The following is a 24,769-nucleotide window of genomic DNA, read 5'->3' as shown; positions in this document are numbered from 1 at the left end:
ATAAGGGATTTGATTTAGGTCATACCTGAATGGTCTAGTGGTTTTCCCTACTTTCTTCAATTTAAGTCTGAATTTTGCAATAAGGAGTTCATGATCTGAGTCATAGTCATCTCCCAGTCTTGTTTTTGCTGCCCGTATAAAGCCTGCTCTAGGAAAGTCAATCTAAAACATTTGGTATGAAAAGTGATCCTAGAAAAAGATCTTTAGAATAAAAGTCTAAAATTTCATCATTTTCTGGGTGAGATAAAGATTCCATGGCTGATACAATTTGGAGTGATAATAATCCTGGCATGTATCATCTGCTATTATGAGGTTTTCAGGAAACAAAAAAATTGGTAGAAGTAGCCCTTCCCTTGGGCCAGCAGCTCCTGTTGCCTGGAGGCTTTTAAGGGCTTCACCTGACAAATTCCAAGGTGCTTGCCCCGCTCAAGTTCTGCTTACTCCTTTTCTCATTGTTTTTAGGCCAATATCTGGGGTCGAGTCTCGGCGTGGAAAAACCAAACGTACAGTCTGTGATTGGAGGAAGTAGTTATATCCTAAAGAGCTATAGTACGTGGATGATACTGACAGGAACTGGGAGACCATGTATAGGAATAGTGTATGTTAGAAACAGGGACAAAATATAAGACTGGATAGGGAAGAGTTTGTTGCTATGGAGTTTAACATATCATGACTCAGGTTTTAACATACTGACAAAAACACCTGAATCTGGTCCTAATGTGCTGTGCTTTTCACTCCTTAAAACTATGTAGATAGCAATGAAAGTAAAGAGGTGGTTGTTGCTTCGTTGCTAGGTCATGCCCAACTCTTTGTGACCCCATGGACTGCAGTACACCAGGCTGCTGCTGTAATTGCCTTGGTAGACCACTGAGCAAGGGATTAGAAAGTGCAGAGAGGTGGCCATGCTAGAATACATTTATAGCATAAACAGCTGACTATGTTCCCCTTGAAGGCAGGGGACACGTCCTTCAGTTAAGCAATGAAGAATACACTTGTTCTGGGCAGGGAGCCTGGGGGGGGTCGGCAGGGGGCACTGGCATCACCAAGAAACTCAGTGAAGGTAGTCCTTTGTAAGCAAGTTGATGGTAGTAGGTGCTATTGTCAAACTAACTCTGTAGTATCAGTGGAATGATAGGATTCTAGAACAGAAGAGGCCCAGGGGTGGTGCTTATCTATCAGAGACAAAGTGGTCATAATTACTAGAATGGGAAGCATAGCTGGATAGTAACCAGGAGGCCTTGACGTTATGGGGCTCTGTGGCAATGGCTGATGGACCATGGCTTCCTAGGGTCTATAGAGATGGGCAGTCAATAAGAGGATTGCTTGAATTATAAAACCAAATTATTAAGACTTTGTAAGTAGAAGATTGAAGTCAACTGCTTCAAATCGAAGATGAGGCTAGTTTCCATGAGGAAGGACTATATATTGCTACAATATTATTTCCAGAAGTTTTTATTTATTTTTTCTTACCAATTTATTACTAAAGGTCTGTAGAGCCATTTACCAATGCACTGTATGCTGGGGTTGGGGAAATGCTCAGATCTTGTAGGATTATTGAAAAACGAAGCTGAGCCAGTGCTAATACCGATGACCTCGAAACACTGTCATGGCACCCTGCTCAACAAAAGGGCCAAGAAACAAGCGGAGTCCTGGCCTACATTCAACTCACAGTAAGGCCAACCCACACCCCATCTGTGGTCATTTCTTCAGTTCTTGTGGATCTAATCATGTAACTGTACCCTGCAGCTGGCAGAAACATCACTTTGATTCCCTCACCTGTGGAATACAAGCTGTTCTGTTAAGAAAAGCCAAGTGGAAACCTCTGATATCGCCCTCCACCTCCCAACTCCCACCCTGTGCCCTAGTTAAGGTAGTAAATCGTAGTAATGCCACAGGGCTCCATCCCAGGAGGAGTTACAGTAATCCTACAGAAGACTAATAAGATGGAGGGCTAGTTGTTGCTGTTCAGTCACTCAGTCATGTCAGACTCTTTGCAACTCCATGGACTGCAGCAGGCCAGGCTTCCCTGTCCTTTACTATCTCCCAGAGCTTGCTCAAACTCATGTCCATTGAGTCAGTGATGCCATCCAGCCATTTCTTCCTCTGTCGTCTCCTTTGTCTACTGTCTTCCATCTTTCCCAGCATCAGGATCTTTTCCAATGAGTTGGCTCTTTGCATCAGGTGGCCAAAGTATTGGAGCTTCAGCTTTCATCATATCAAAGCTAAACTTATCTGTAGTCACCTTTATGGAAAACCAGATGTATCATGGTAGATGCAGGTGAACTTGAAAATGGAATAGTGTTATCTTATATGAGTCATCACTATTGTTTTTATAATGGTTATCCTGGAAGCTAAATGAAGAAACTGTTTCCAGGAAAATGAAGTGATCATCTACGTTCCATGCTGCTGATATGTCGTCTAAAATGAGAACTGAAACTTGGCTGTTGGATTTAACAGCATGAAGGCCATTGTTGACTTTGGCATGAGCTTTTTGGGTTAAGTAGTGATGGCCAAAGCCTGGTTGGGGTAAGAGTCAGGAGATAATGAAGGAGAATAATTGAAGAGAAGACGTATAGGCAGTTCTTTGGGGGAATTTTTCTACAAGGAGGAGAAAAGCTAGAGGGATTGTGAAGTCAAGAAGGGTTAATATTTTCATGGGAGAAATTATAGCATTTTTATACAGATGGGAAATATTCAGAAAAGATGACAAATTTGTGTGTGTTAGGGAAGAATTACTACAGAAATTTCCTTGAGTAGGTAAGAGAGTTGGAATCCAGGGCATAAGTGGAGGGATTCAATTTTTTAAAAATTGCTTTTGAATAGATGAAGTGGTGTGTAAATGAATGAAAATGAATGAAAAGTATTTTCTTCAGATAGCAGTGGTTAGGTTAGTAGAAGGTAATTGTGGCTTTAGAGAGAGCCATAACTAGGGAATTAAAAAAACTTAGGATAGCTTAAGTATCTTACCATTTAGAATGTTCAGGTTGTGAAAGTTGGAGATGCAGTGCTGTAATTACATATGGTATCAACTTTGACAGGTAGCTTAGCCTTTTCCATTCATTAAGTGAAAAATGTAGGTACTCTTACCCTTCAAATTCTTTTTATGTCTAACACGTATACTGAGGGAAACTGCTAATAGTTTCCCTCTAATAGTTCAGGTGAGATAAGACTCTGTAATTATTCTACATATATCTGAGCATTTATTTAATCACAAACATAACCATAAACATAATAATTATGTTTTCTTATTTCCTTATTGGGCTTCCATTGTAGATCAGATAGTAAAGAATCTGCCTGCAATTCTGTAATTTTTAGGCTGTGTCTCCAATTTCCAAGAGTTAATCTCTGAGAATTGGTAAGGTCCTTGGTAGCTTTGTATAAGTTACAAGTATTGTGTTTTTTGTATGTTACAACATATGAGGAAAAAAGAAATCTCAGGAAGACTGAGCATCTGTAAAAGCACTAAAAAACAGAGACATTTCTAGGGTAAAGAACTTCAGAAATCACCCAGCTCAGCTCCTTGAGTCTGCAGATGAGGAGAGGAGTAACTAGGGAGATGAAGTGATTCACCCTAATTGATATGATTAATAATGGCAGAGCCAGTGTTAGAGGCATGTTTTCCTGACTTTGACTTGAGTTCTCTCTCTACCATATCTTCCCTTTGGATTGTCATAAATTTGTGATAAAGTTAATGTGTCAGAGTTTAGGATCTAAATAAATATTTTTCAGTATGATATGTAGACACAAAAAAGGAGTTCACATAAGTAACCTATCCAATAATTCTTTTATATAGGCAAATGTAATTTTTATTTTAGAATAAAATAACTTAGGAATATCTTTGGAAAATGATATAAATTAGTTTCATTAGAAAGTAAGTTAGAAAACTTCTCTGGCAGTCCAGTGGTTAGGACTCTAGTGCTTTCAAAGCAAGGGGCGTGGCTTTGATCCATGGTTGGGGAACTAAGATCCCACTTACCACACAGTGTGACAAAAAAATGATAAAAAATAAAATACAGTTTCCAGAAGACCTGTTCAATCATTTACTTACTTGTCAAACATTAAAAAAAGTAAGTTAGACTGCAAGATGTTTTCCCTGATTTGACAGAAGTAGAACATAAAAGACTAAGAAATCACGTTGTCTTAAAGAGACAAAGAAAGAAAAGATGCTCTTCATGAGCTACTATGAAGCAAGGATTTATACTAATCCTTTAATTTGTCTAACAGCCTTATAAATAGGCATTATCTCCAATGTACATGTAAAGTATCAAGCTCACAGAAGTTAAGTAATGGTTCCAAGGTTACCCAGAAAGTGAGGAACTGGTATTCCACTGAAGAGAAATTTGTGAAAACAAGGAAGACCTTACTGAGCTCACAATTTTGTGTGGGTCTTGCTGTTCTATATTACTTTGCTTAAGTTTACCCTGCCATGAATAATGGTTTCATGATAAAAGCAAAAAAGTATGGGTAGCCAATGAACAGCTGATTGATTGATTTATTGTGTATACTGTATTTTCTTTCACCAACTTCTCTGAGACCGTGAAAAAGTAACTTAACCTCTCTCTGTCTTCATCTAATTATTGAGATCAAACTTGAGTCTAATATTTATGAGTCTGTGGGCTCATAAATTTCCTGAGAATTTAAAATTTTCATGTAATCGACACCACCTTCACACTATTGAATAATTTTGGTGAGTATTCTTGTTCTATTTCTATTGAGGAATTATTTGGACATTATACAAGCTAGTCATTTGCCAGATGCATTGCTTGATTCATATGCTGTTTAAAGAGACTCAAATAAGTAATTTTGAAACAAAATAGAGGTGTGTGAGGTTTCTTTTTTTTTGTGTGTGTGTGTATGAAGAAGAGAAGAAACAGTAATATATATATAATCTTTAAAAATGATATAATTTCCCCAAATATATAATATATATACAATATATATAATATATATTCCCCAAATATATAATTTTCAACCAAAATTCCAGATTTTTTTTACCCTGTTCTGAGACTTCTAAAATCCTCTCCCTTGTATTACAATTGTATACTTGTTTTCCTCTCCTAAACCCGAAGTCATTTGAGGATAGTGATGTCTTCTCCATTTTATTATTTCTTTAAAAATCAGTGATATATAAATATAAGTGTACCAAACCTTTATTAGAACTTCAGCCAGTTTAGGACAGAGTCGATCATAATATTAAAAACTATAGGAGAGGAAGGGAAATTGAGGAGCTCGTCAACCTTGGTGTGCTACTTTACACATATATATTAAGAGCTCTTCTAGGAGAAACAATGAAAAATGGAAAACATACGGTCACAGTCTCTTTCCTCCTTTTTCTTCAACATATATTTCTCTAAGCACCTATCATACAAAGAGGCATGCCAAAGAATTTTTAAAATGGAGAAGACATCACTATTCTTAAATGACTTCAGGTTCTGGAGAGGAAAGCAAGTGTACAACAACTGTGATGCAAGGAGGAAGATTTCAAGTCTCAGAAGAGGGTAAAAAAAATCTGGAATTTTGGTTGAGATGACTTTGAAATTATAGATGTTAAGTCAACCCTCTGTCCAACATGGAATATCTACTCCGTAGAGTTATTGGCCCTTCCTTATAAGGTTAATTCCTGTTTCTGTTGCTATTGTGAATGAATCTCCATTTGGTAACTTGTTATTCTAGTGAAGAGGAGAACTTTTAATTTTTCAAACTTATTTTAGAAAACTTGCTGATTTATTGAAACTGCTCTAATAGATCATTCCTTTCATGTTGATATAGAATTTTGGTGGTCAGGCCTTATGAAATTATGGAAGTTCCAAGGTTTCCATTCCTGGTTTTGGAAATGTTTTGCTTTCTTTTAGTTTTTAAGTAATAAACATTCAACTATGTCCCATATCATTGGCGAAATCACATGATAACCCAGATAATCACTGATTTGGTGAATTAGATTTGGTAGGATTTTCTGTTATCCAATCTTTTTTTTTTCAATCTGAGTTGACCTTTGCTGCTAAGCTGCTAAGTCGCTTCAGTCGTGTCCGACTCTGTGCGACCCCATAGACAGCAGCCCACCAGGCTCCGCCATCCCTGGGATTCTCCAGGCAAGAATACTGGAGTGGGTTGCCATTGCCTTCTCCAGTGCATGAAAGGGGAAAGTGAAAGTGAAGTCGCTCAGTCGTGTCCGACTCTTAGCGACCCCATGGACCGTAGCCTACCAGGCTCCTCCGTCCATGGGATTTTCCAGGCAAGAGTACTGGAGTGGGGTGCCATTGCCTTCTCCAGAGTTGACCTTTACCTGACTGTTATTTAAAAATGGAATTGGGAGGATAATATGTTATTCAGAACTTTGGTGTCTGCATTCATAAGTGAAAAGGTCCTGTGTGTGTGTGTGTGCTCAGTTCAATTGAGTTCAGTTGCGTAGTCGTGTCCGACTCTTTGCGACCCCATGGACTGCAGCACGCCAGGTCTTCCTATCCATCACCAACTCCCAGAGTTTACTCAAACTCATGCCCATTGAGTCAGAGATGCCGTCCAACCATCTCACCCTCTGTCGTCCCCTTCTCCTCCCACGTTCAATGTTTCCTGGCATCAGGGTCTTTTCAAATGAGTCAGTTCTTCGAATCAGGTGGCCAAAGTATTGGAGTTTCAGCTTTAACATTAGTCCTTCCAGTGAATACTCAGGGCTGATCTCCTTTAGGATGGGCTGGTTGGATCTCCTTGGAGTCCAAAGGACTCTTGAGAGTCTTCTCCAACATGAGTTCAAAATCATCAATTCTTTGGTGCTCAGCGTTCTTCACAGTCCAACTCTCACATCCATACATGACTACTGGAAAAACCATAGCCTTGACTAGAAAGACCTTTGCTGGCAAAGTAATGTTTCTGCTTTTAAATATGCTATCTAGGTTGGTCATAACTTTCTTTCCAAGGAGTAAGCGTCTTTTAATTTCATGGCTGTAATCACCATCTGCAGTGATTTTGGAGCCCCCCCCCAAAATAGTCAGCCACTGTTTCCACTGTTTCCCCATCTATTTCCCATGAAGTGATGGGACCAGATGCCATGATCTTAGTTTTCTGAATGTTGAGCTTTAAGCCAACTTTTTCACTCTCCTCTTTCACTTTCATCAAGAGGCTCTTTAGTTCTTCACTTTCTGCCATAAGGGTGGTGTCATCTGCATATCTGAGGCTATTGATATTTCTCCCAGCAGTCTTGATTCCAGCTTGTGCTTCCTCCAGCCCAGCGTTTCTCATGATGTACTCTGCATATGTTAAATAAGCAGGGTGACAATACACAGCCTTGACGTACTCCTTTTCCTATTTGGAGCCAGTCTGTTGTTTCATGTCCAGTTCTAACTGTTGCTTCCTGACCTGCATACAGGTTTCTCAAGAGGCAGGTCAGGTGTTCTGCCTGACCAGAGGCAGGTCTGGTATTCCCATCTCTTTCAGAATTTTCCACAGTTTGTTGTGATCCACACAGTCAAAGTCTTTGGCATAGTCAATAAAACAGAAATAGTTGTTTTTCTGGAACTCTCTTGCTTTTTCAATGATCCAGTGGATGTTGGCAATTTGATCTCTGGTTCCTCTGCCTTTTCTGAATCCTTTTCTAAATCTAAATCTAAACTGTGCTCAGTCATGTCCAACTCTTTGAGACCTCATGGACTGTAGCCTGCCAGGCTCCTCTGTCCATGAAATTTTCCAGGCAAGAATAGTGGAGTGGGTTGCCATTTCTTCCTCCAGGGGATCTTCCTGACTCAGGGATCGAACCCAAGTCTCCTATGTGCTCTGCGCTGGCAAGCAATTCTTTTCTACTGTGCCACCTGGGAAGCCCCCTGAAACTGTCCCATAATTTTCTTTCTTTCTTTTTTTTTTTGTACAGTCAAAAACAAGTTTTGGAATCAAGGCTATATTTGCATCCTAAGATCTCTTAGCTTCTTCTCCAACCATGTTTAAAATTATGGAAAAGTTAGTACAATACAGGATTACCTGTTCATTAAGAATTTCATAAACTTTATCTGAAACCCTCTAGATCTGAGATTAATTGCATTGTTACTACTCCATTTGAGGTACTATATTTTCTTGATATTTATATCAACATTTTGTGTTCTGGTGAACATAACATTTGTTCATTTAATTTAGATTATCAATTTTTTAACACACAGTTGTTCAAATCATCTGTTTATTAGTTTTAAAACCTCTGTGTGCCTATACTTACTGGCTGCTGTTCACTATTTTTGTGTTTGTATCTTTCTATTCAGAAAAGAGAAAAAGACAATGGCTTGAGGAGACTAATAAAGACTTCATGGATCAATTGTCTTATGGGGAAGGCAAGATTGCAAGAATAAGAAAAAATAAGTAGAAGTATGAACAGTTATCTGGTTGAAAATAATTTTTTTTTAAATGGAAGAAGTGGATTGAAAATTATTCAACTTTTTGGGACATTATAAGGAAAAAACCTGGATGAAAATGCTTAAATACAGATTTGGCATTTGAACTAGAGCAAAAATCTAATCTAAGATTTTAAGAGGTAGTGACCAATGGAAGTGTTATGAGGAAGAAAGTCACAAGATTAGACATTGAGATTTACCTGGCATGGAATGTGAAATCACTGAACAGGGAACAAGAAAAAAAGGATGTTAGTCATTCATGCATGGTTATGGGTTATCTTAATTCAATAATTTAGAACCTCCTGAACTACTACCTTATTCCTTGTTTTCCAACTACTATCAATTTTTTTTAAAAAAGTTGAGAGTGAACGTACTGCCTTGACTCACATAGACTTATTGTTTCTTTAAGATCTTGCTATCTCATTCCTGCACCTGCTATTCAAATCCTAAAAAGCATCACAGGCCTGCTGTTGATAAGTCAAATAATGTGCGAGTTTTTTTGTCCTGCTAAAAATAGTCTTCACCTATATGACATTAATGTGGTTTTCTCTTAACCTGGCTTCCTTTCTGTAGTTAAGTCCTTTGACGGCTCCAGCTTCCTCCTTGTTCTCCCGCTTTACTCCTGCATGTTCATATTCATGAAGATTTTGCCCTGGGGCAGTTAGGATTGGGTAAAGATTCTAGGCAATTGTACTTCTGCTTATGGCTTCAGCATGACTTCTAGTATGATAATACTCAAATCTAGGCTATGAACTTACTGAGAGTATGATCTGTATCTCCCTCACCATTAGAGGTCCATTGCCTGGCATTCATTCGGTTAGTGTGTCCCAGGAGCCTGTACTAAACCAGGAAGCTGCTAATACTAGACATACAATGGTGACAAGATGGGGTGACCCCTGAAAAGATCTTGGTAATACATGGTTCTTGAATAGATGAGTGAGTATCTGTCTTCAGCCTAGTCTCACTTTTAATCTCTGCACCTGTAGAATATCTTCATCTCGAAGTTCATGCTGAGGTATCAAGGAAAATATATCAAAAACAAACTGTTCATCTTCTCTGAGTCTTTTCACTTCTGATAATTTTACTACTCTTTTCCAAGTTTACTGAATTAAAAAAAAAACCTCACTTATCTTTGATGCTTTTGGGTTTTGCCTCTCCACTGCCAACTAATTGCCAATTTCTTACTAATAGTTTTCTGGATCAAGCAGTTGTCACACCTTCATAAATATTCTAAGAATTTACTAGTGGTTCTTCCTCCATTCAATCTCTTTTCCTCCAGAAAGTCTCATGCATGCATTACTGCTAAAATGATAGCCCCAAAACCCAGCACTAACCATGTAACTCCATTGCTTAAAAGTCATTTACTGACTTATCCACTGCTGAATAAAATCACTTTGCATTTTCTCTGTCTACTGCCCTATAGGTTCTCTGTGTCCTAACCATTCAATATTTAAATATGTTCACACATTCCTATCTCTAGGCCTTTGCTTTGACTGTTTCATCCCCTTGAGAAATCTAGGTACCTCTGTCTCTACAAGTTCAAATGCTTTCATTATTCAAGGACTACCTGAAATGAAACTTCTTTCATGAATCTTTTTTCTTTTATGATGCCCTAGCTTTGAAACAAATTCCATTGAATTCTACTGGCCTTTATTAATATGTCATCTTTATGTCATTGAACCCTTTATAAATTGTATTACAGTAAGTTTTTATTCTATGATAGTTTGAATTCAGTTCACTTCAGTCGCTCAGTCGTGTCTGACTCTTTGTGACCCCATAAATCACAGCACACCAGGCCTCCCTGCCCATCACCAACTCCCGGAGTTTCCTCAAACTCATGTCCATTGAGTTAGTGATGCCATCCAGCCATCTCATCCTCTGTAGTCCCCTTCTCCTCCTGCCCCTGATCCTTCTCAGCATCAGGGTCTTTTCCAATGAGTCAACCCTTCCCATGAGGTGGCCAAATTAATGGAGTTTCAACTTCAAAAACAGTCATTCCAATGAACACCCAGGACTGATCTCCTTTAGGATGAACTGGTTGGATCTCCTTGCAGTCCAAGGGACTCTCAAGAGTCTTCTCCAACACCACAGTTCAAAAGCATCAGTTCTTCGGCACTCAGCTTTCTTCACAGTCCAACTCTCACATCCATACATGACTACTGGAAAAACCATAGCCTTGACTAGATGGACCTTTGTTGGCAAAGTAATGTCTCTGCTTTGAAATATGCTGTCTAGGTTGGTCATCACTTTCCTTCCAAGGAGTAAACGTCTTTTAATTTCATGGCTGCAATCACCATCAGCAGTGATTTTGGAGCCCCAGAAAATAAAGTCTGCCACTGTTTCCACTGTTTCCCTACCTATTTGCCATGAAGTGATGGGACCAGATGCCATAATCTTAGTTTTCTGAATGTTGAGCTTTAAGCCAACATTTTCACTCTCCTCTTTCACTTTCATCAAGAGGCTTTTTAGTTCCTCTTCACTTTCTGCCATAAGGGTGGTGTCATCTGCATATCTGAGTTGATTGATATTTCTCCCGGCAATCTTGATTCCAGCTTGTGCTTCCTCCAGCCCAGCGTTTCTCATGATGTACTCTGCATATAAGTTAAATAAGCAGGATGACAATATACAGCCTTGACTTACTCCTTTTCCTATTTGGAACCATTCTGTTGTTCCAAGTCCAGTTCTAACTGTTGCTTCCTGACCTGCATACAGGTTTCTCAAGAGGCAGGTCAGGTGTTCTGGTATTCCCATCTCTTTCAGAATTTTCCACAGTTTATTGTGATCCACACAGTCAAAGGCTTTGGCATAGTCAAGAAAGCAGAAATAGATGTTTTTCTGGAACTCTCTTGCTTTTTTGATGATCCAGCGGATATTGGCAATTTGATCTCTGGTTCCTCTGCCTTTTCTAAAACCAGCTTGAACACCTGGAAGTTCACAGTTCACGTATTGCTGAAGCCTGGCTTGGAGAATTTTGAGCATTACTTTACTAGCATGTGAGATGAATGCAATTGTGTGGTAGTTTGAGCATTCTTTGGCATTGCCTTTCTTTGGGATTGGAATGAAAACTGACTTTTCCAGTCCTGTGGCCACTGCTGAGTTTTCCAGATTTGCTGGCATATTGACTGCAGCACTTTCACAACATCACCTTTGAGGATTTGAAATAGCTCAACTGGAATTCCATCACCTCCACTAACTTTGTTCGCAGTGATGCTTCCTAAGGCCCACTTGACTTCACATTCCAGGATGTCTGGCTCTAGGTGAGTGATCACATCATTGTGATTATCTGGGTCATGAAGGTCCCTTTTGTACAGTTCTTCTGTGAAATCTTGCCACCCCACAAACATTCTCTCCACTTCCCCCTTTTTGATGGAATATATTTCTCTTCTTCATAAGTGTTGGGTCTGGCCGTGACATTTGTTTTGGCCAAGGAATCCTAGTGGACCTGACATGAGCAGAGGCCATAAATGTATTTGCGATTTGGCTTGCATCTAGTGCTCCTGGGGCTTCCCTGATGGCTCAGATGGTAAAGAATCTGCCTGCAATGCGGGAGACCTGGGTTCGATCCCTGGGTTAGGAAGATCCCCTGGAGAAGGGAAAGGCTACCCACTCCAGTATTCTAGTCTGGAGAACTCCATGGACAGAGGAGCCTGGCATGCTACAGTCTATGGGGTCGCAAAGAGTCAGGCATAACTAGGTGACTTATTTTTCTTTTCGTGCTCCTGACTTTTCTATGAGATCATGTCCTGGGGAAGACTTATGAGGTAGATTAGAGTGCAACATTCAGCCTAAAGCCAGATACAGTTGGGTCTAAGGTGGAGTCAGCTAGATGAGTCTACACTAGATTGCCCATAGACATATGAGTGTGGGTAAAAGTGCTTTTTTCTGTACACTACTAAGTTTTTTTTATAGTTGTTTGTCATGAGGCAAAAGTTAATTAATATACTATCCTATTCAATTTAACAATTTAATCGAAATCTTACTATGTCCTGAATACTAGGCCAGTTGCTAAGAATACAGTAATTAGCAAAACCAAGCATGATTTCCTTGGACTGCAAGGAGATCCAACCAGTCCATCCTAAGGGAAATCAGTCCTGGGTGTTCATCGGAAGGACTGATGTTGAAGCTGAAACTCCAATATTTTGGCCACCTGATGCGAAGAGCTGACTCATTTGAAAAGACTCTGATGTTGGGAAAGATTGAAGGCAGGAGGAGAAGGGGACAACAGAGGATGAGACGGTTGGATGGCATCACCAACTCAATGGACATGAGTTTGGGTAAACTCCGGGAGTTGGACCGGGAGGCCTGGCGTGCTGCGGTTCATGGGGTCGCAAAGAGTTGGACACGACTGAGCAACTAAACTGAACTGAAGCGTGATTTCTGTCCTCATGGAACTTATAATTGATTTGAGGAGATAATAATAAAATTATACATTTCTAGAGTAAAAACATTATTCTTGGAACATATAAAAAATTGACCTCACCTACCCATGGGCGTCAAAGATTTTCTAGGGAAGTGATTGAATCTGAGATTTGAGTGAAAATTAGGGGTTTGGGGCTAGGAAAGGTAGGGTGAGGTGGGAGAAAATGTTCTTGTATTTCAGACAGAGGAACTAGTTTATCAATAGCACATAGCACGTTCCAAGACCACAGAGAAGGCCACTGTGACTGGAGCCCATAGGCTAATGGTGCTATCATACTAGACATAGGACAATGCAAGGCCTTGATAAAGATTTGGGATTTTTTTCCTACAAGTTTTTAGAAGCAATTGAAAGCTTTCTATGCAGTGGCATTATCAGATTAGTATTTTGAAAACAATACTCTAGTCTCTGGATGGAGAACAGATTGGATGGTAAAACTAGATTAGAGTGGCAAGACCATTTAGACAAATATTACACCTAACCAGGCCAAAGATGATGGTGGTTGTACTAATTAAGGCTGTGGAGATAGAAGAAAGTTGAAGAAGGAAATGGCAACCCACTCCAGTATTCCTGCCTGGAAAATTCTATGGATGGAGGAGTCTGGTAGGCTACAGTCCATGGGGTTGCAAAGAGTCAGAGACAACTAAGCAACTAACACACACCGATAGAAGAAAGTAGATGGCTTCAAGATGTCTATAGGAAGTAAACATAGCAAGGAAACAATAGTTTAGTTTTGAGGTCTGAGGGAGAGGAGGAAGTCAAGGAGGTTTCTTGAGTTTATGATTCGACCAACTGAAAGTTGGTTCCATTTCTGGAAAGTAAAAATGAGTCTGAGGAGGAGTATTTTGCTTGTTTGTGAACAGTTGATGTGAAAGTTGGGAGGTTGAGTAGGTGGTCTGGAACTTATTTGCCAACCCCACTCCAAGACATCTGCCTTCCTGAACTTCTGTTCATTATTCCCTGGGAGTAGAGATATTATCTTTTAGGCAGAGATGGAGAAGAATAGTTTGGAAGTGACAATGAAGAGTAAGAAATTCTTGATCCCAACTGCTGACACTGAGGCTGCTGAGAACATGGAGCCCTAATGGGAGAATCAGGAGTAAAGGCAAAGAAGTGGAGGATATTCTCAGAAAAAAGAGATGGAGGGTAAAGGAAGACTTATTGACTATGGACCAATAGTTCCAGAAAACAAATTCTATCTCACATACTAGAATTTCAGCCAACTGGGGTATGGGAGGAGATAACTAGATAATTAGAAATATAAATTAGGGAGAAAATCACCAAAGTCACTGTCAGACACATTCCTTTCATCTATTTTACCACCCGATTGCATTAAAGAATTAAAAGAATAGTTGGGACAAAGTTTGATCACAGCTTTCAGTGTCCTTGGAAAGAATAGGCAGTCTATTGCCAACTTTGCTTTTATGATGATAACAAAAAAAGATTTAAAAGTATTTTATATTTTCTCTGAATCTGAATTTCTGGATATATAATTATGCTCTTGCCACTTAAAATAGAAACCTGAATGAAATTGGGGAAAAAAGTTAGTTCAGATTTATTAGGAAAATTCTCTCTGTAATGGCAGCCAACACTCTTCTAATATTTTTAGATAAATGTTGGGAATAGTTGATAGGACCTTAGCCACATATTCCTACCTGGTCATATTTGGGGGATCCCAAGCTGATGGTTGCCAAGTCAGGTTTCTAGGATATGAAATGAGACACACAAGCAGACAACAGCTGTCCCTGGGACAGAAAGAATTGACAATCAGTAGGTTCAGTTCAGTTCAGTCACTCAGTCGTGTCCGACTCTTTGTGACCCCATGAATCGCAGCACTCCGGGCCACCCTGTCCATCACCAACTCCCACAGTCTACCGAAACCCGTGTCCATCGAGTTGGTGATGCCATCCAGGCATCTCATCCTCTTTTGTCCCCTTCTCCTCCTGATCCCAATCCTTCCCAGCATTATGGTCTTTTCCAATGAGTCAACTCTTAGCATGAGTTGGCCAAAGTATTGGAGTTTCAGCTTCAACATCAGTCCTTCCAATGAACACCCAGGACTGATCTCCTTCAGGATGAACTGGTTGGATCTTCTTGCAGTCCAAGGGACTCTCAAGAGTCTTCTCCAACACCAGAGTTCAAAAGCATCAATTATTCGGCGCTCAGCTTTCTTCACCGTCCAACTCTCACATCCATACATGACTACTGGAAAAACCATAGCCTTGACTAGATGGACCTTTGTTGGCAAAGTAATGTCTCTGCTTTTTAATATGCTGTCTAGGTTGATCATAACTTTCCTTCCAAGGAGTAAGTGTCTTTTAATTTCATGGCTGCAGTCACACTCTGCAGTGATTTTGGAGCCCCCAAAAATAAAGTCTGCCACTGTTTCCACTGTTCCCCCATCTATTTCCCATGAAGTGATGGGACCAGATGCCATGATCTTAGTTTTCTGAATGCTGAGCTTTAAGTCAACTTTTTCACTCTCCTCTTTCACTTTCATCAAGAGGCTCTTTAGTTCTTCTTCGGCCTGGCAGTAAATCAGAGATTTAATTCTTACAAATGTTTTTTGCTTACCAATATGAATTTGGAAAGGAAAGGACGATCTTACATTCCTCTCTCAATCAGGCACCAGAGATCTGGGAGAATAGACTTTGGTAAGAATTCTAACCCTTTGCTGGCTCCTGCCAGTTTTCCCAGAATCCTGGCTGCAGGCTCTGGACTGAGTGGCTACTCCCAGCAGTTCTCAACCTGATCATCAGAAACCGTAGAGGAGGAAAAACAATTTCCCTTCCACTCTTAATGGTAGTGCTTGACTAAGGGCCCTTTTTGTCTAATGTGTTAGTTGTGTCAGACTCTTTGAAATCCCATGGGTTGTAGTATGCCAGGCTCCTCTGTCCATGGAATTCTCCAGGCATGAATACTGGAATGGGTTGCCATTTCCTTCTCCAGGGGATCTCCCAACCCAGGGATTGAACCAAAAAGACAACAGCTGTCCCTGCCTGCATTGGAGGCAGATTCTTTACCGTCTGAGCCACCAGGGAACCCCTTAAGATACCTCATAAATGGATAAAATTATCTAGGTTAGAATTTCTCCATTATAGCCACTATAATTCAAGATTATCTTTGATAAGGTTAACCTGCTTGCTCTGCCTTCAAACAGGATTTTGTTCACCTGAGGCCTCATACTGGGTGCAGGCTTACTTAAGTTGGACCTAGTCTAACCTTGGACTCAATTTGGTTTCTAAGTTGGATCTAGTTCAATTCTGAACCCTGTCTGGTTTTTACGTCAAATCCAGTCTAAACTCTTACTAGCTTCCAGACCCAGTTTGGGAAAAAAGAAATGCTCCAAAAAAGGCTGAATGTTCCTAATGATGGTTGCTGCAGCCCTAGGATCCTGGAAGGTCTTACCCACCATCTGAGGCAGTGAGCAGGCTGCAAGTTCAAGGGGCTCAGCAGGTACCTGCATAATTGAGTTAATTCTCAGGTTGGTGATGAAGAGCTTAGCATAAGTGCCTTCATTTTGGTCCTCTTGTCTTGTTTTTAAGCAGTGGTTACTCTTTTTCTTATAGCTTTTTGGTGAAGTCTGCATGTGGTGAGAAACAGCTATGCTCTTTCTTACTTCTGGGCTCAACTCCACACTTCATCTTGGCAGAAAGGTCCCTGCTCTGAATCCTGAACCTTAGAAGATGACACTCTGGCCCTCCTCCTGCACAGCTTCTCTCCTGAGGTTTAGGAGTTTGTGGAGCCAAGAGGATGGGCTGATCTGAAACCCTTGCCGCCCCTCCCTACCTCTCCCTCTAGTTGTGTTCTGGGTGCTTTGGTCCCTGGAATGCCCCATCCAAACACACTGAATGTACTTCAGGGGACTGATTGAGACTTTCTGTGGGGAAGGCCATGGTGCTGACCCTGGTGATTTGGAGGTAAGCTTGGGCTGGGAAGTAGGGAAGGGATTTTAGGCTAGGGACTGGGGCCAGGACTGGAGTTTGAACTTCCCCATCAGCTTCAGGTACAAGACTCCAAAAAATCCACTCATTCTAAATTCAAACCTGCCTGTCCAGTTTTAAGTTCCTTTGAGGAAACTAAAAGGCAAATACCAACCTGGAAAAAAGTCTGGGACACTGTGTGTATAAATTACCTAACCTGAATGGGATTGGGGTAAACCTCTGGGCATATGGAAGGAGGGCGCCTGTGCAGAGATAGACATTTATCTTTATCATTTCCTGTGATTTTTTTTTCCTGTTTTTTACTAAAACAAACAAAAATATTTGGTTCCTCTAATTTTTCTCTGTTAGACACTAAAATGATACAGATAAAACATTTTTGATCATTTTTGTAGCAACTAATTTATCCTTAAGACCATTTGATTATAGAACTCATCGTATTTCATAAACTCCTTTTGATGTCCTTGCAATACATCATGACTTTAAAAGCATTTCAAGGTCAAATAAGTTTGGCTAAAACAGATATGCCACATCCTTCAAACCCCTGAGACTGGCCACATCAAACCCACATCCCTGCTCAAGACTCCCAGATAACCTATCATTCTTTATCTGAAACTCATTTCTAAGCTGCCCTATGTCCCTCCTCGGAGAAGGCAATGGCACCCCACTCCAGTACTCTTGCCTGGAAAATCCCATGGACAGAGGAGTCTGGTAGGCTACAGTCCATGGGGTCGCTAAGAGTCGGACACAACTGAGCGACTTCACTTTCACTTTTCCCTTTCATGCACTGGAGAAGGAAATGGCAACCCACTCCAGTATTCTTGCCTGGAGAATCCCAGGGACGGCGGAGCCTGGTGGGCTGCCATCTTTGGTGTCGCACAGAGTCGGACACGACTGAAGTGACTTAGCAGCAGCAGCATGTCCCTCCTAATCTATTCCATCAGGCCACCCACCAGACCTTCCAGAACTTTCCACTGGGGCCTCAAGAACTCATGGTCTATAGCTAACAAACCACCTTACAAGCTCAGTCTCCTCTGTGAACAGTCCCTTCACCTTTTTACTCAAACTGGAAAACTCCTCTGAGATGAGTCTCATGCTCTCCTTGTAATTTTTCTCCCCTTAATTTCAGTACCTGGAGTTGGTATTGGTGACTCACTTTGTTGTGAAGATCTTGTTTCTCACTATTTCTTAAATTCTTTCCTTTTGCTTTGTTCACACAGCTCCCCTGATTTGTACTCACTAAACAACTCTAGGTCCTACAATTGCCCCCTAACTGCATTTCCTGTTCCCCGAGTGGCTTCCCTTCAATCTGTCCATGCTGCTGTGATATTGATCTTTTTAATCACGCCATTTCCTTGCTTAAACTCCTTCAATAGCTCCCCATAGCTTTCAAGGAGAAAGTTCAAACTCTTTCATTTAGTATCTAAAGCTTTTCTGACCCCATTTCTTTCTATATTTTCAGCTTTATTGCCCACACTCCTTCACATTAACCCTTGGCTCCAGCTGTATTGAGCAATTTGTAGTCCTCTGCAGTCTCCCAGGGAACTGGACAACTTTTCAGGACAAGTCCTCCCAGGATGACTTAGATGCACTATACCTGTGCCCCTAACACACTGTCCTTCTCCATCCATCATCACAGCACTGACTGCACTGTGCTGTGGTCTGATTTGCAGCTTTCTAAGGGAAAACACCATGTCTCAGTCAGATTTAAATCCTTAGGACCTGGTAGGTGTTTGTTAAATAAATAAATAAAGGAAGGAAGGGATAACCAAAGCTGCGCTACCAATATTAATGGGGCATCATTTTGAGTCCGTTTTTTCCCTTCAGAAGTGAAGCTGTTTTATGTTGATTAGTTGATCCTCTCTCTGTTGATTTCTCTGGAGTTAAGTGTTATATGCATATGTTGGGTGGTGATGGGTGATGAGGAGAATATTTGCCTGTGTGTGTTTGTGGATGGGGAGGCTGCAGGAAAAATGACTTCCCTAATGTTGTCCTCGAAAACCTGACTCTCAGGAGCAGTGGAGAATAAATTCCTGGGACTAGCTGTTGAATGAAATCCAGGGACTGCCTGTCTCAGAATGCCCTTATGGGCTGGGATTAAAGTCTTTTAGGGTTCTTACCCTGGTTTCTCCGTACACTTTCTTTTGGCAAGCTATCCAATTAACTTGGGGCTCTTATTAACATCAAAGTCTAATCAACTAAATTTACTGTTCACAGAAATAACGCTTAGAGATTTGACATGGACTAACCAGTTAATGACGATAATGTGCTTTAAAATCAGGCTCGCTGAGGAATTAGGCAGTGAAGGTGTCTTTCATGCCCTTCCCTTAGCCTGGAATGTTTCTCCATGCTTTTCTGCTTGGCAAACTCTCTCACTTGTTCCTCAAGACTTCCCTGGGTTGCTGGACTGATGTAAGCATTGTCCTGTGTTTCCTCTGCAGCCTGGGATATAGCATTGACTGGACTAGACATTCTTTAAGAACAGGGACTCTATGTGTGTGTGTGTGTGTGTGTGTGTGTGTGTGTGTGTGTGTGTGTGTGTGTGTGTGTGTACATATCCCCAGTTCCTAGTATTGTGTCTAAAGCATAGTAAAAATCAATTAATGTTCTGTGGACTTTTGAATCTTGGGAGGTGACAAAATCTGATGAAGGCTGTATGGCTTGACCAGAAAAATTAGTTGATATACAATAACTATATGTTTTATTTATATGAAAGTAACATACTCTACTGCAGAAGGCAATGGCAACCCACTCCAGTACTCTTGCCTGGAAAATCTCATGGACGAAGGAGCCTGGTAGGCTGCAGTCTATGGGGTCGCTGAGTCGGACACGACTGAGTGACTTCACTTGCACTTTTCACTTTCATGCATTGGAGAAGGAAATGGCAACCCACTCCAGTGTTCTTGCCTGGAGAATTTCAGGAACAGGGGAGCCTGGTGGGCAGCCGTCTATGGGTTCGTGCAGAGTCGGACACGACTGAAGTGACTCAGTAGCAGCAGCAGCAACATACTCTACTTGTCAAGAATTTGGAATACATAGAATTTCACAAAAAAAGAAAGCTTAAATTTTCTGTAATCTTCATACCTAACCCAAATTACCTATTAACAACTTGAATACTTGACTTTTGTGTACATACAAATATTGAGGGTCTTGCTTCAATATTTATGGTGCATTGAAACATTTAGCTTAACTTCAGATTGAATCAAGAATCATAAAATGTGACTTCTAAGAAATTGAATACTCCCTTGAGGGAAAGCAGTTTCAAGGACAGAGGGGACATGTGAGATTAAAAAAAGGAAGTTCAATTTAGGGAACCCTTTAGCCTTGAAAGAGCTATTTACCTTGTATGAGTGAGCGTTTTATTTGAAACCAGATTTTATTTGTATAGGATTAGTCTTTTGACTTTTTCTACTTTTTAAAACCTATTTTATAAAGATTGAATAATCAATCCAATCTACAGGGACTTGTTTATCCAGTGTATTAGCTGAGGGGTAGCTGGCAGCCACAATGAAGAGAAATGATTCTGAAAGTTTGAGTAGATGTTTTCAGGTGGCTCCTGGCTTCCAGACCCTCAGCAATGCCCCGATTGTTCCTAACATGAGCAGGTATATACCTGGCTCCTCAATTTGATCTATGGGCCAGTAGCAGTGATATCACCTGAGCACTTGTAAGAGATGCAGAGTCGCTATCCTACCCCAAATCTATCGACTCAGAATCCATACTGTAGCAATACTGCCAGGCGACCCTAAGCACATTACATTTGAGAGATACACAACAGCTCCACAGCTTCCTGGAATCCTATGAATTACACTAGGAGATTACTCTTATTTGATGATTTTGACTTTTAAACCATCATCCTTGTCTGGCTCTGTGGATGGGCCCCTTGGGCTCATGCTGCTGTGTGGAAAGGTCACTTAGAGCTTAGTTTTTCTTTTCTCCTGCACACAGCCCGATGGGGATCTGCTACTGCTTCCACCTTGACTGCACCTTCCGTGAAACTTCATCCTGTTGAAATTCCTGGCTTTCCTGTGCTCCTAGAAATTTCGCTAGATGAACACCCTTCTGTTGGCTTTCCATAGTCAACAGCTGGCTTCACCTCAGGATGCTGTAATCCTATTGTTCTTGTGTCTTGTTTCTCTTTTTTTTACTTGCATGCTTGGAGCTCCACCCATCTGACTGTAAGATGAAGCAGGTTTTGTATGTGTTATTCTTATTCTGTAGACCAGACAAGTGAGGTTTAAAGGAGATACAAAATTTTTTAAATGAATGGCTTTTAATTGATAGAATCAAAACTGAAACCCCTAAGATCACATCGATGTATTTACCTCCAGAGTGGCCTGCTATGATCCTTCTCCCTCTCTCTCACTCTGTATCAGGGTTGATCTGTGTGGCCAGCAGAATATGGCAAAAGTGATGGCATGTCACATCTGATGCATGCATGCTCAGTCGTGTCCAACTCTTCGCAACCCCCTGGACTTTAGCCTGCCAGGCTCCTCTATCCATAGGAATTTTCCAGGCAAGAATACTGGTGTGTGCTAAGTTGCTTCAGTCATGTCCAACTCTGTGTGACTGTATAGACTGTAGCCCACCAGGCCCTTCTGTCCATGGGATTCTCCAAGCAAGAATGCTGGAGTGGGTTGCCATGCCCTCCTCCAGAGTTTCTTCCCAGCCCAGGGATCAAACCCAAATCTTACATCTACTGCATTGGCAGGTGGGTTCTTTACCACTAGTGCCACCTGAGAAGCCCAAGAATACTGGAGTGGGTTGCTATTTGCTCCTCCAGGGTCACCTCTGATATTAGGTTATAAAAGAAACAGAGCCTCTGTCTTGGTTTCTCTCTCTTGTCGTGGATCATTCATTTGGGGAAAGCCAATTGTTTTGTCATGAGCAGCCCTATGGAGAGACCAGGTATTGAACAACTGAAGCCTCCTGCCTACAGCCATGTTAGTGAATTTGGAAGCAGATCCTTCAGCCCAGTCAAGACTTCAAATGACTATGGCTCCAAGCAACATCTTGATTGCAACCTCCTGGGATACCCTGAGCTAGAAGCACCAGCTGAGCATCAGAAAGGAGGTGAGATGACAGTTGTTTAAGTTACTAAGTATTTGGAATAATTTGTTATGCAGGTGTCAATACCTAATACATCTTTTCTTTTGTCTTGATCAAAACAGATGCCCTGAAGACTTTATAAACAGTCATTGTGGCCATATAATTTAACCAAGCCACAACATTACATGAGAAAAAAAATCATATGAAAAAGTTTAAGAATTAAGATAAGTAATCTAGGATTAAAAGAGGATTGGGGTGGCACTAGCATTCTGCATTTAAGGAGGCACTTACTCCTAGATAAATGCAAGCACAGGGCTGAGAGCACCCAGAGAACGAGTGCCTCCTCAGGTATTTGTTACAGCAGCATCCACTTCTCAGTACCGATTTCTGGCTTAGTCCGATTGGGCTGCTAAGACAGAATACCCTAGACTGGGTAATTTATAGACAACACAAATTTTTTTCTCCAAGTTCTAGAGAAAGGAAGTCTAAAGTGAAGGTGCTTGACAGATTTGATGTCTAGAGAGAGCCTGCTCTCTGGTTCACAGACAACTGTGTTTTCCTCTCTTTGCTATGTCCTCACATGGTGGAAAGGACAAGGGAGTTCCCTGCGATCTTTTTATAAGGGCACTTATCCTATTCGTGACAGCACCACCCTCATGACCTAATCACCCCAAAGACCCCACCTCCAAATATCTTCACATTAGGAGTCAGAATTTAGGACATACATTTTTGGGAGGACACAAATGTTCAGTATACAGCAAGCTCACTGAATCCTCATACACCTCTTGTGAGTAATTTATCATTAAGTACATTTTAGAGATGAGAGAATTAAAGCTCAGAAATGAAAGTGTCTTTTAAAGTTACGAGTTATGGAGAGAGATTTATTTATTTTTGTTTACAGTGGATTTTTGTTGCTGTGCACGGGCTTTCTCTAGTTGCAGTGAGCAGAGGCTACTCTTCGTTATATTTCATGGGCTTCTCGTTGCAGTGGTTTCTTGTTGCAGAGCACAGGCTCTAGGCATGCAGTCTTCAGTATTTGTGGCATGTGGGCTCAGTAGTTGTGGCTCACAGGCCCTAGAGTGTGCAGGCTTTAGCAGTTGTGGTACATGGACTTAGTTGGTCAGTGGCATATGGACTCCTCCCAGACCAGAGATCGAACCCATGTCCCCTGCATTGGCAGGTGGATTCTTATCCACTGTACCATGAGGGAAGTCCATGGAGAGAGTTTAACTCCAAAGCTGTACTCTTTTTCACTCTACCATCACTCCTGATTGTCCTTGGAGGGTTAAGTTTCTAATTCTGTGAAAACTAATTAAAGCTAACATTTCATGAAAATCAGTGTTTAATCATATGATCCATGGAGGAGAAAAACAGGGTAGATAATCTAAACAAATTTATACTTGATTCGGGGAAAAATAATTTTTTTGATTGTCCTAACATCCTGGTATTAGTTTCCTCCTAATAATATTACAATTTAGTTTGCACTCCATTTGCTGAGTGACAGGAGTTGTTGACAAAGAAACATGCTGTTGCAAAGGTAGAAAAGATCTGAATTGGCAACAAAAATTATTTGGAGTAAATTCTGGCATATACAGCTGTGAATGAGTAATTTGAAGCTATCTTTGAAAGTTTTTCTAAGACTTCTAAGTTTGAAACAGTTTATCAAAAACGTTGGGAAAAGAGACCCATGATGTAAAAAGCATGGTTTTATTGAGATTTAATGAATTTTAAAACATATTGTACAAAATTAGGTAGATTTAATTCATGCAGATGTGCTGCTACATAATTCTCAAATAAGCAGCTTTATCAATAAAACTTGTACAGATTAAAGTTTAAAAAGTTTCAATGAATAACCAATAGAATTTTATCTCTAACCACTAATACATGGGCTATAGAGTCATTGCATTTTATTTTTAATTATCACAACAGTGAACAGTCAATATTTAAAAAGCACTTCATGATCATTAATTAATTGACACTAATTCCTACTTCCTGAGTAAGATAAATTTCCTCTTTTGAAAGACAAATTGAGCTAAATTTGATTCTTTGAGCTAAACTTTATTTATTTATTTATTTATTTTTAATAAATTTATTTATTTTAGTTGGGGGCTAATTACTTTACAATATTGTAATAGTTTTTGCCATACATTGACATGAATCAGCCATGGGTTTACATGTGTTCCCCTTCCTGGACCCCCCACCCACCTCCCTCCCCATCCCATCCCTCTGGGTATAAATCACAGCAGGATCCTCCATGACCCACCTCCCAGAATATTGGAAATAAAAGCAAAAATAAACAAATGGGACCTAATTAAAATTAAAAGCTTTTGCACAACAAAGGAAACTCTAAGCAAGGTGAAAAGACAGCCTTCAGAATGGGAGAAAATGAAGCAACAGACAAACAATTAATCTCAAAAATATACAAGCAACTTCTGCAGCTGAATTCCAGAAAAATAAACGACCCAATCAAAAAATGGGCCAAAGAACTAAACAGACATTTCTCCAAAGAAGACATACAGATGGCTAACAAACACATGAAAAGATGCTCAACATCACTCATTATTAGAGAAATGCAAATCAAAACCTCAATGAGGTATCATTTCACACCAGTCAGAATGGCTGCTATCCAAAAGTCTACAAGCAATAAATGCTGGAGAGGGTGTGGAGAAAAGGGAACCCTCTTACACTGTTGGTGGGGATGCAAACTAGTACAGCCACTATGGAGAACAGTGTGGAGATTCCTTAAAAAACTGGGACTAGAACTGCCATATGACCCAGCAATCCCACTGCTGGGCATATACACTGAGGAAACCAGAATTGAAAGAGACGCGTGTACCCCAATGTTCATCGCAGCACTGTTTACAATAGCCAGGACGTGGAAGCAACCTAGATGTCCATCAGCAGACGAATGGATAAGGAAGCTGTGGTACATATACACAATGGAATATTACTCAGCCATTAAAAAAAATACATTTGAATCGGTTCTACTGAGA

The 24,769-nt window shown here is 40.5% G+C and overlaps 2 long non-coding RNA genes across 2 annotated transcripts in view; both read left to right on the top strand.

Annotated features, from left to right (window-relative positions):
• Window positions 1-24,769, top strand: part of LOC145544355 (uncharacterized) — a 128,789-nt gene that overhangs the window by 51,324 nt on the left and 52,696 nt on the right. The gene's annotated exons all lie outside the window — the stretch shown is intronic.
• On the top strand, window positions 848-21,550 carry LOC145544354 (uncharacterized). The gene is made up of 3 exons (XR_014081354.1): window positions 848-4,687; window positions 20,676-20,919; window positions 21,104-21,550. It is a non-coding gene; the product is annotated as an uncharacterized LOC145544354 (long non-coding RNA).

Source organism: Giraffa tippelskirchi, chromosome 1, assembly GCF_054371585.1.
Source record: "Giraffa tippelskirchi isolate mGirTip1 chromosome 1, T2T-mGirTip1v1.2.pri, whole genome shotgun sequence".
In the NCBI taxonomy this organism is placed as follows: domain Eukaryota; kingdom Metazoa; phylum Chordata; class Mammalia; order Artiodactyla; family Giraffidae; genus Giraffa; species Giraffa tippelskirchi.
Note: the sequence above shows the minus strand (reverse complement) of the source record. Positions and strands in the feature narration are given on the sequence as shown.